The sequence below is a fragment of the Apodemus sylvaticus genome, chromosome 13 (assembly GCF_947179515.1).
Source record: "Apodemus sylvaticus chromosome 13, mApoSyl1.1, whole genome shotgun sequence".
NCBI classification, from domain to species: domain Eukaryota; kingdom Metazoa; phylum Chordata; class Mammalia; order Rodentia; family Muridae; genus Apodemus; species Apodemus sylvaticus.
In genome coordinates, this window is record NC_067484.1 from 3299557 (window position 1) to 3307145 (window position 7589).

The 7589-nt window shown below is 41.0% G+C and overlaps 1 pseudogene; it reads right to left on the reverse strand.

Annotated features, from left to right (window-relative positions):
• Positions 1–1534: 1534 nt before the first annotated feature.
• On the reverse strand, positions 1535–6143 carry LOC127664137 (zinc finger and SCAN domain containing protein 4F-like; annotated as a pseudogene).
• Between the last annotated feature and the right edge of the window lie 1446 nt (positions 6144–7589).

Sequence of the window (7589 nt, forward strand, 5' to 3'; positions counted from 1 at the left end):
CATTCATGCAGGAAATATACCCATACATATAAAATAAAATTGAAGGTGTGTACATACACACACACACACACACACACACACACACACACACACATTCCTGAGCCATCATGTCTTCTTTCTGCCTTTTAATTTTTCATCTTCATTTACATATTGTTTAATTTCATGTAAAATGTTTGTATAAATTTGAATAAATCTATTATTTCTATAGATAAATTTATTTGAAAAATTTCACATTATTGAATAGTAAAGTCTGTAAGGAAGATGCTACGATCAAATGACTAGTGAGCACTCCACACTGAAGAAGTCAGTTACTGGAAGCTTAGTGCTTCCATACGATTTACTGTCTTAGCATCCTATGACAGATAAAAAGATTCCGCATAGTTGGAAATAAAAGGGAGAACAGGGCTCATGCCCCATTTGAAGGTAGCGTTATCGTTTACTACAACAGGGTAAAACAGGCTGAAACTTAACTTCCTATTGCTAATGACACCAAAGGGACAAAATGTGAGAAAGCATATTTCTAGAAATATAAATACGCCTAACTCAGTGAAGAAACGTCTAAAATTTTTTTCTTTATGGAATTAGATTTTCTCTATTATTTAAATGGAAAGTAATAGATGTTTCCTAAAGATGAATATGTTCACTAGATGCAATGTCATAAGCCTTAATCCTAGCACCCAAGAGGCATAGGCAGAGACAGATAGACCAATGAATTTGAGGCGAACCTGGATTACCAAGTCATTTATAGAAAAGCTAGGCTACATGCAAAGAAACCCTGTCTTATGTCTCTGTGATACAGAAAATACTTACAACTAAATTTGAAAAACAACCTAAAATATAAAACAAATGAGGAATGGATTCACACTTGGATAAATTTCCTATAAACAACTCAGAAATGTCCAAACTTTATGCAAAATTAAACACATCCTCCAAAATTAAGAAAATACAATGGGGGATGCAGGTCAAACTGGCAAGGCGAGGTAACATTCTGTGTAGATCAGGTAATAGTCAAAACAAAATAAGACAAAAGCAGATCTGATGTATCCATAGACACATAAAACAGGAAGTGCAAATATATACACTCAAGCACAAACACATAAAATAATTTTTGAAAGGCAGATCTAGAGGCAGAGACATTTGTCAGATTTCAACATCCTAACAACTGTGGAGACCAAAGACAAAAGGATTTGTATGCTCTTTGGGGTCACCTTACCTGGAGAACAAATTGTTAAAAAAGACTGTCTCAAATGAGGTAGAAAGTAAGACACAATAGCCCCACACACTGGCACCCATCCACACACAGGACACATAAAAGCACAAGAAACAACGCACAGTAGAAACAGAACCATCAACATTTATTTACTACTGGAAAATCAGGTAACAGCCAGTATTTAGGCACTTGAAAAAATTTGGTGAACAAACTGACAAAAACTTCATGTTTACCCTCACATGCCAGTGGCATGGGACAGCACATGGAAGGAATAATCTGAATGTTAAATGAAAGAGCTTAACTGGCTAACTCCCTAACAGGCTTCTAATGTGCAGATGAGACCCTGAGGCTGAATCCCTGCTCACCCGGAGGTGTGAGCGCTTCATTCTGATTTGTGGAACTTCCTGAGGTGACTGTGGTATGTGGATGACTGGCGGAAGCTGCTATCACACAGGGAGCAGGAGTATGGCTTCTTTCCTGTGTGGATCCTCTCATGAGCCTGCAGGTTGGTCTTGTATCGGAAGGCCCTTCCACAGGCATCGCATGTGAAAGGCTTCCCTGCCTTGTGTATGACCTCATGAACTCGAAGTTCCAAGACTTGGTGAAAGCCTGTCTGGCACACCTTACAGAAGAATGGCCTCTCCTTCTTGTGTGTTTTCGGGTGGATGGAGAGGTTGCAGGGATATTTGAAGGTTCTGGGACATTCCTCGCATTTGTATGGTTTGGGTCTCTCTGGAGTCTCTCTTGGTTACCCTTAAAGGTGGAATTTGCCTCATGATTCTGGAAAAGAGGGACAGACTTAGGGGTAGATTGCTCTGGCCTGCAGAGGAAGCCTGGGACCTCCATAGGGACAACTCCAGGAGAAGCTGCCCACAGAGATATGTCTAGGGACCTGCGGGTACTGCACACTGCTATTCTTAAATCCTGAGGCTCTCTGTAAGAAACGCCTTCCACATCAGGTACAGAGTACTGCTCTCCCTGGATAATGAAAATGGAATCTCCCTCACTTGTGAGACGAATAACCCCGCCACTCACATCAGTAGCATTGTAGCCGTCTCCAGTCTCCTCAGACTGCTCGGTGAGGGAGAGAAACACTGGCTGTACCTCCATAAGGACCTCTTCAGAAGAAGGTGCCCTCAGGGACACTTCCTGGGACCTGGAAGTATCTTGAGTTACTCTTCTGGAAACCTGTGGGACTCCATAAGAAACATCCCTGTCTTCAAACTCCTGATATTGCACTCTCTGGAAGGTGCAAAGGGAATCCCTCACAGTTCCAGCACTATTAACACCGTCACTTCCAACACTAGTGTTCCAAGGGGATTGGCAGCCATCGTCTGTATTTTCATGTCCTGTGACAAATAAGACAATTGATAAAACTGTACACAAGTAGAGAATCACACGGCAGCCCTCTTCTGTCCAGTCTGACTCCCCTGCTGCCAAGAACACATCTTTGGGGATCTCCAAGAGTGCCCTTGTGTTCTCTTGTGCGGGAGTTGTTGCTACCTTCTGTTGCTCCAAATGTGCGATGACTTCTTTTAAGGGCATGTTCTCAGAAAAGAGGGCTTCCTGCCCGTGCATGGCTACATGGACCTGTAAACAAAGCCAGTGACCACCGTGAGCCTCTGCTGTAGTCTCTAACCTTTGGGCAGTGAAGGAGCAGCGCTACTCCATCTTAAGGTTAGGAACCTTATTACAAGGTCAAAATAGAATCATTGCATTTTTGGTTTTTTTGTAAAACTTGAATTTGATCATATCTTGGCCCATTTTCTGAAATTGGACTAGTTCTGAAGCCTATACTCTTACTATGAGCTGTATGAGCTGACCTCCACCCTGACAAGTTTTGAAATGTTCAGACAAATTCCTATATAAACAATCCCCCCCACCTCCCCTTACACCATCAGTTTTTAGAGGGATATAAACCCCACTGTCTGTTGGTTCACTGTGATTTTCTCAAAGCCAACCTGTGAGAAACAGCCTTGTCTGACATAAAACAGGGCTTGCTTAATTCATGCAAAAGTTTGTGTGATTGTCTTTACCCTCATACTGTCATGAACTTAACTACAGGTAATTGTAACTTTCAGTCTGGAATCCTCGGGATCTCTATGCACACTCTGTAGTAGATACCACATTGGTGTCTTGCCTCAGACAGACAGGTGGCTCCTTCTCAAAGGCCACTTAAGAGAGATGGCCCTGTGTGAGAGAGAATATCAGTGTGGGGGACAGTCTCCACTGGCATTCCTTCAGTGGGTCAAAGGTGGGTAACTGTTATATTCATTTAGCGTCCCCAGGGTCTCCATGTTAACTGCACAGTGGATGCCCCTGTAACATCCTAGCCTCAGACAGGCAATGGTTAGTCCTGTCCTGGAACTTTGTGATGCTCCATAGTCATTCTGAAGTAGCTGAGGCTTTCCCACCTACAGCCATTGGTCCTTAAGTGGCCGCTCCCTATCAGTCACTTCACTTTTCTGTGTGAGTAGGCTTTCTTTTAACACTTATATGTTTTTTGTCCCTCCCATGACACTGTTGCCCTAAACAATAATCCTTGACCAAAGATGTCCTTATCAAGAAAGCTTTAATTTGGAAAAGGGGGAGGTTTTATTTATTTATTTATTATTGAACTCTTAAACCAAAATCACACCTGTCTGAATCAAGTCCTACACCTACACTGTCTGACTAGGACGCACTCTGCTGCCGCTCTGAGGAACAAGACTGTTTGCTTGGAGTTTAGATTCAACCATGAAATTCTTAATATAAAACAAAGCTCAAGTGTGGACAAGGAATAAAACCAACTGCAAGGAGAACTCAAACAGTGGAGATGGGAAAGTCCCCATACCTATGAAAGGGATCATGTTTTAGACCCAAGTTCTTGGCCAGCCTGGGCTACACTACAAAACCATACTTCAAATGGGAAAACAAAAACAAAAACCTAGAAACAAACTGAAACCAAAACTAAAATACATAAAACGAAAGAAGTGATTTGCATAGCAATGACATCATACAATGTGTGAGGTTTCATTTCTAATGTGTGTGTGTGTTTGTGTATATATATATATATATATATATATATATATACAAACATTAGATACACATATATATGTGTATATATACATATATATTCACACACATTGGGACAAATATATATATATATATATATATTTGTCCCTCCCATTGACTACTAGCCCTAGACAAGTATCCTTGATCACAGATGTTCTTAACAAGAAAACTTTAATTTGGAACCCCCTGGATCTCAAAATTAAAATTGAAAATTTTCTCCACCTTGGTAATTTTTATCACTGACTGAGAAATACACAAATCCAGCCACTAGAAGAAGATTCAATGTATTTACATTCACATTACATCTTTCAAGGTTTGAAAATTTGAAGTGAAGCACCAGTATTCGTTAAGGCATTTCTTATGAAACTGACACTGTTGTGAATGGATGTGACAGCGCTAGATCAATATGAGAGTCCTTGCTCAGCTGTTGTGCACCTCAGTTTTCTGGATAGGACATCTAACTGGCGAGCATTAGCCAATCTGGAAAGCAAGGTAGTCACTTGACTACCCAGAGTCTGCCTTGTACGTACAGGGACTGAGAGACCAAATCTTCTGGGTTCAGACTGTAGCTTAGAGAGGCTAACCTAAGGTTATACTCAGGTTAACAAACAGGCTGGTAACTAGCAGCGGTTTCCAGGCTACCCCCAAATAATACCTGCATCTAGCACCAGTTTCCAGGTTATTCCCCAACAATTTTGCCACCCCAGGCTACAAGTCCGGCCCTGACACTTCACTTCCTAATGCCTATCAATCAGGAGAAAAACAGAAGTGATGTTTATGGTTTAGGTCTCAGTACCAGCCAACCATGTTAAAGGCCATAATGGCCCCCCAGTCAGATGTATACCAGACTAGAGACCCCTTTCTTGCCTCTATAAATGCTTGCCTAAAATTAGGCTCAGAGCTCCAACTTCCTGCTGTGTCTCGAAGTCAAGGTTGAATAAAAATACTCTAATGCAGTTGCATTACATATAGCTCTCAGTGTGCTTTTGAGGTTCACAAACTTTTCATGGTACAACAGGATCAGAGAGTAGTCCTAAGAGTCAAGAGATAAGATGTGAGCTAAGATTCCAACACAGTTCTCACAATTAGAATATGACTGAGCCATCCTCCAGACAGAAGGCATTTCCTCTAAAACCCTTAAATTCTTGTCCAAATGTCAATGCCACAGTCTCTCTGAAACAATGTAACTATACTACATTTAATTAGAACCATCAATCATTTGGTGGTAACCTTTCTGATTTATTCATGCTAATTTAGAGTACTGCAAATTCCAACATGTCATGATTTGTAAGGTGGAACAATCTCCCTAGTAACAAAATCTACAACTTTCTAGAACTTTTTCATATTATAAGTGACTGCATTTCCTCCCCACATAACCATTTCTTACCCCAGGAACTCACCATGACAGGAGGCTTCAAGTACTCATCAGTCAGACCCTCCATGAATCTCCTCATGTTTCTGCCACTGGATTTCCACTTCTCTGTCAAAGCAAACTTGTCCTTGCAGTGCCCAGTGAGGAGAAACTGCTCCAAGACCAGTTGAGAGATCATCTGCTCCTTGCTCTGCTTCTCTGGCTGCAACCAGGAGGTGAACATCGCCCAGAGTGTTTACAGCTCCTGCTTTGCCAGGGAGCCATGGTTGTTTGGAGAAACACTGACCTGAGATCTTGCTGAGTGAGAGATGTCTTCTCCCAACTGCATAGCAGAAGCCTGGGTTGAAATAAACTCTGCGTAGTCTAATTCAAAGTCATTTGATGATGATGTGGACCTAAAGGTTTCTCTGAACTGTGAAGTCATTGTGATGAGAATCCTCAGAAAAATTCAACTATGGCAATTTGGCGTTTGTCTTCTTACTTGAGGCCTGGTTCAACAATTGGTGAATCTGTAAAAGATATAAAGAAAAAAGAGAAGAGACAAGTGAAGTAAAAGTTCAGCTGAGCTTTCTCGATTTCTGTCACAGTGGGTTTACTAGCTACCTGACAATTGCCTTACTACATCAGAAAAAAAATCAAACAAAATACTGGAGAGATACCTGCCCTACTGATTGATCACAGTTGGAATCCTATGTCAGACTCAGCGCTGTGTCTCTAGTGCAATGCTTGATGCTTCCCGTGGGCAGAACACATCTTATCACACATAGTATGTCACTGTGCTCAAAGGGGACAGTGCACTCTGGAAGGGAGTGTCAAGACTGGCGTTTATCTCAGACTTCTGAGCCTGGGCTTTCACATGTGGCTTGTCCTAAAATTGTTAAATTGTCATCATTTCTGGAGAATTTTGGACCCCAGATACTTCAAGGAACAAGGCCAAACCCTTGCAAGTGGACTGAGACAGTACCAGAGACCTTCTTGAATATGTCTCTGAATCACAAAGAAAAGGCAGAGGTTGAACAGGGCTCATCTTTGTAAGCAGAGATAGGCTTGTATAATTTGTTCCTGTACCAATGAGTTTAATGCTATTCCCAACTTTCTGCTCTTTTAGAGTTGGTGTATCTGGTTTTATATTGAGGTCCTTTATTCCTCTGGACTTGAGTTTTGTGCAGGGTGATAAATATGAAACTATTTGCATTTTTCTACCTATAGAAATACAGTTAGGCCAGCATCATTTTCTGAAGATGTTTTCTTCTTTCCATTGTATTGTTTTGCCCTCTTTGCAAAAATCAAGTGTCTATAGGTGTGTGGCTTTGTTTCAGAGTCTTAAATTTGATTCCATTTATCAATCTGTCGTTGCTATACCAATTCCTTGCCATGTCACTATTATTGCTCTGTAGTACATCCTGAGTTCAGGGAAGGTGATACCTCCAGATGTGTTTTTATTGTTTACCGTTCTCTATTTTTTTCAGCGTCTATATTTATTTATTTATTTTTCCATTTTTTAATTTTCTATATTCTTTGTTTACATTCCAAATGATTTCCCCTCTCCCAGTTCCCCCCTCCCCATATATCCCATTCCACCCATTCTCCAATCACCTCCCTCCTTTTTCTCTGTCCTGCTACTCCCCAACAATGCAAGATCAAGCCTTTCCAGGAACAGGGCCCTCTCCTTACTTCTTCATGAAAGTCATTTGTTATGCTAATTGTGCCTTGGGTATTCATAGCTTCTGGGCTAATTAATATCCACTTACCAGAGATTGCATTTCATGTGTATTATTTTGTGATTGGGTTACCTCACTTAGGATGGTATTTTCCAGTTCCAACCATTTGCCTAAAAGTTTCTTGAATTTATTGTTTTTAATTGTTGAGTAGTATTCCATTGTGTAAATATACCGCATTTTCTGTATCCATTCCTCCATTGAGGTACATCTAGGTTCTTTCCAGCTTCTGGCT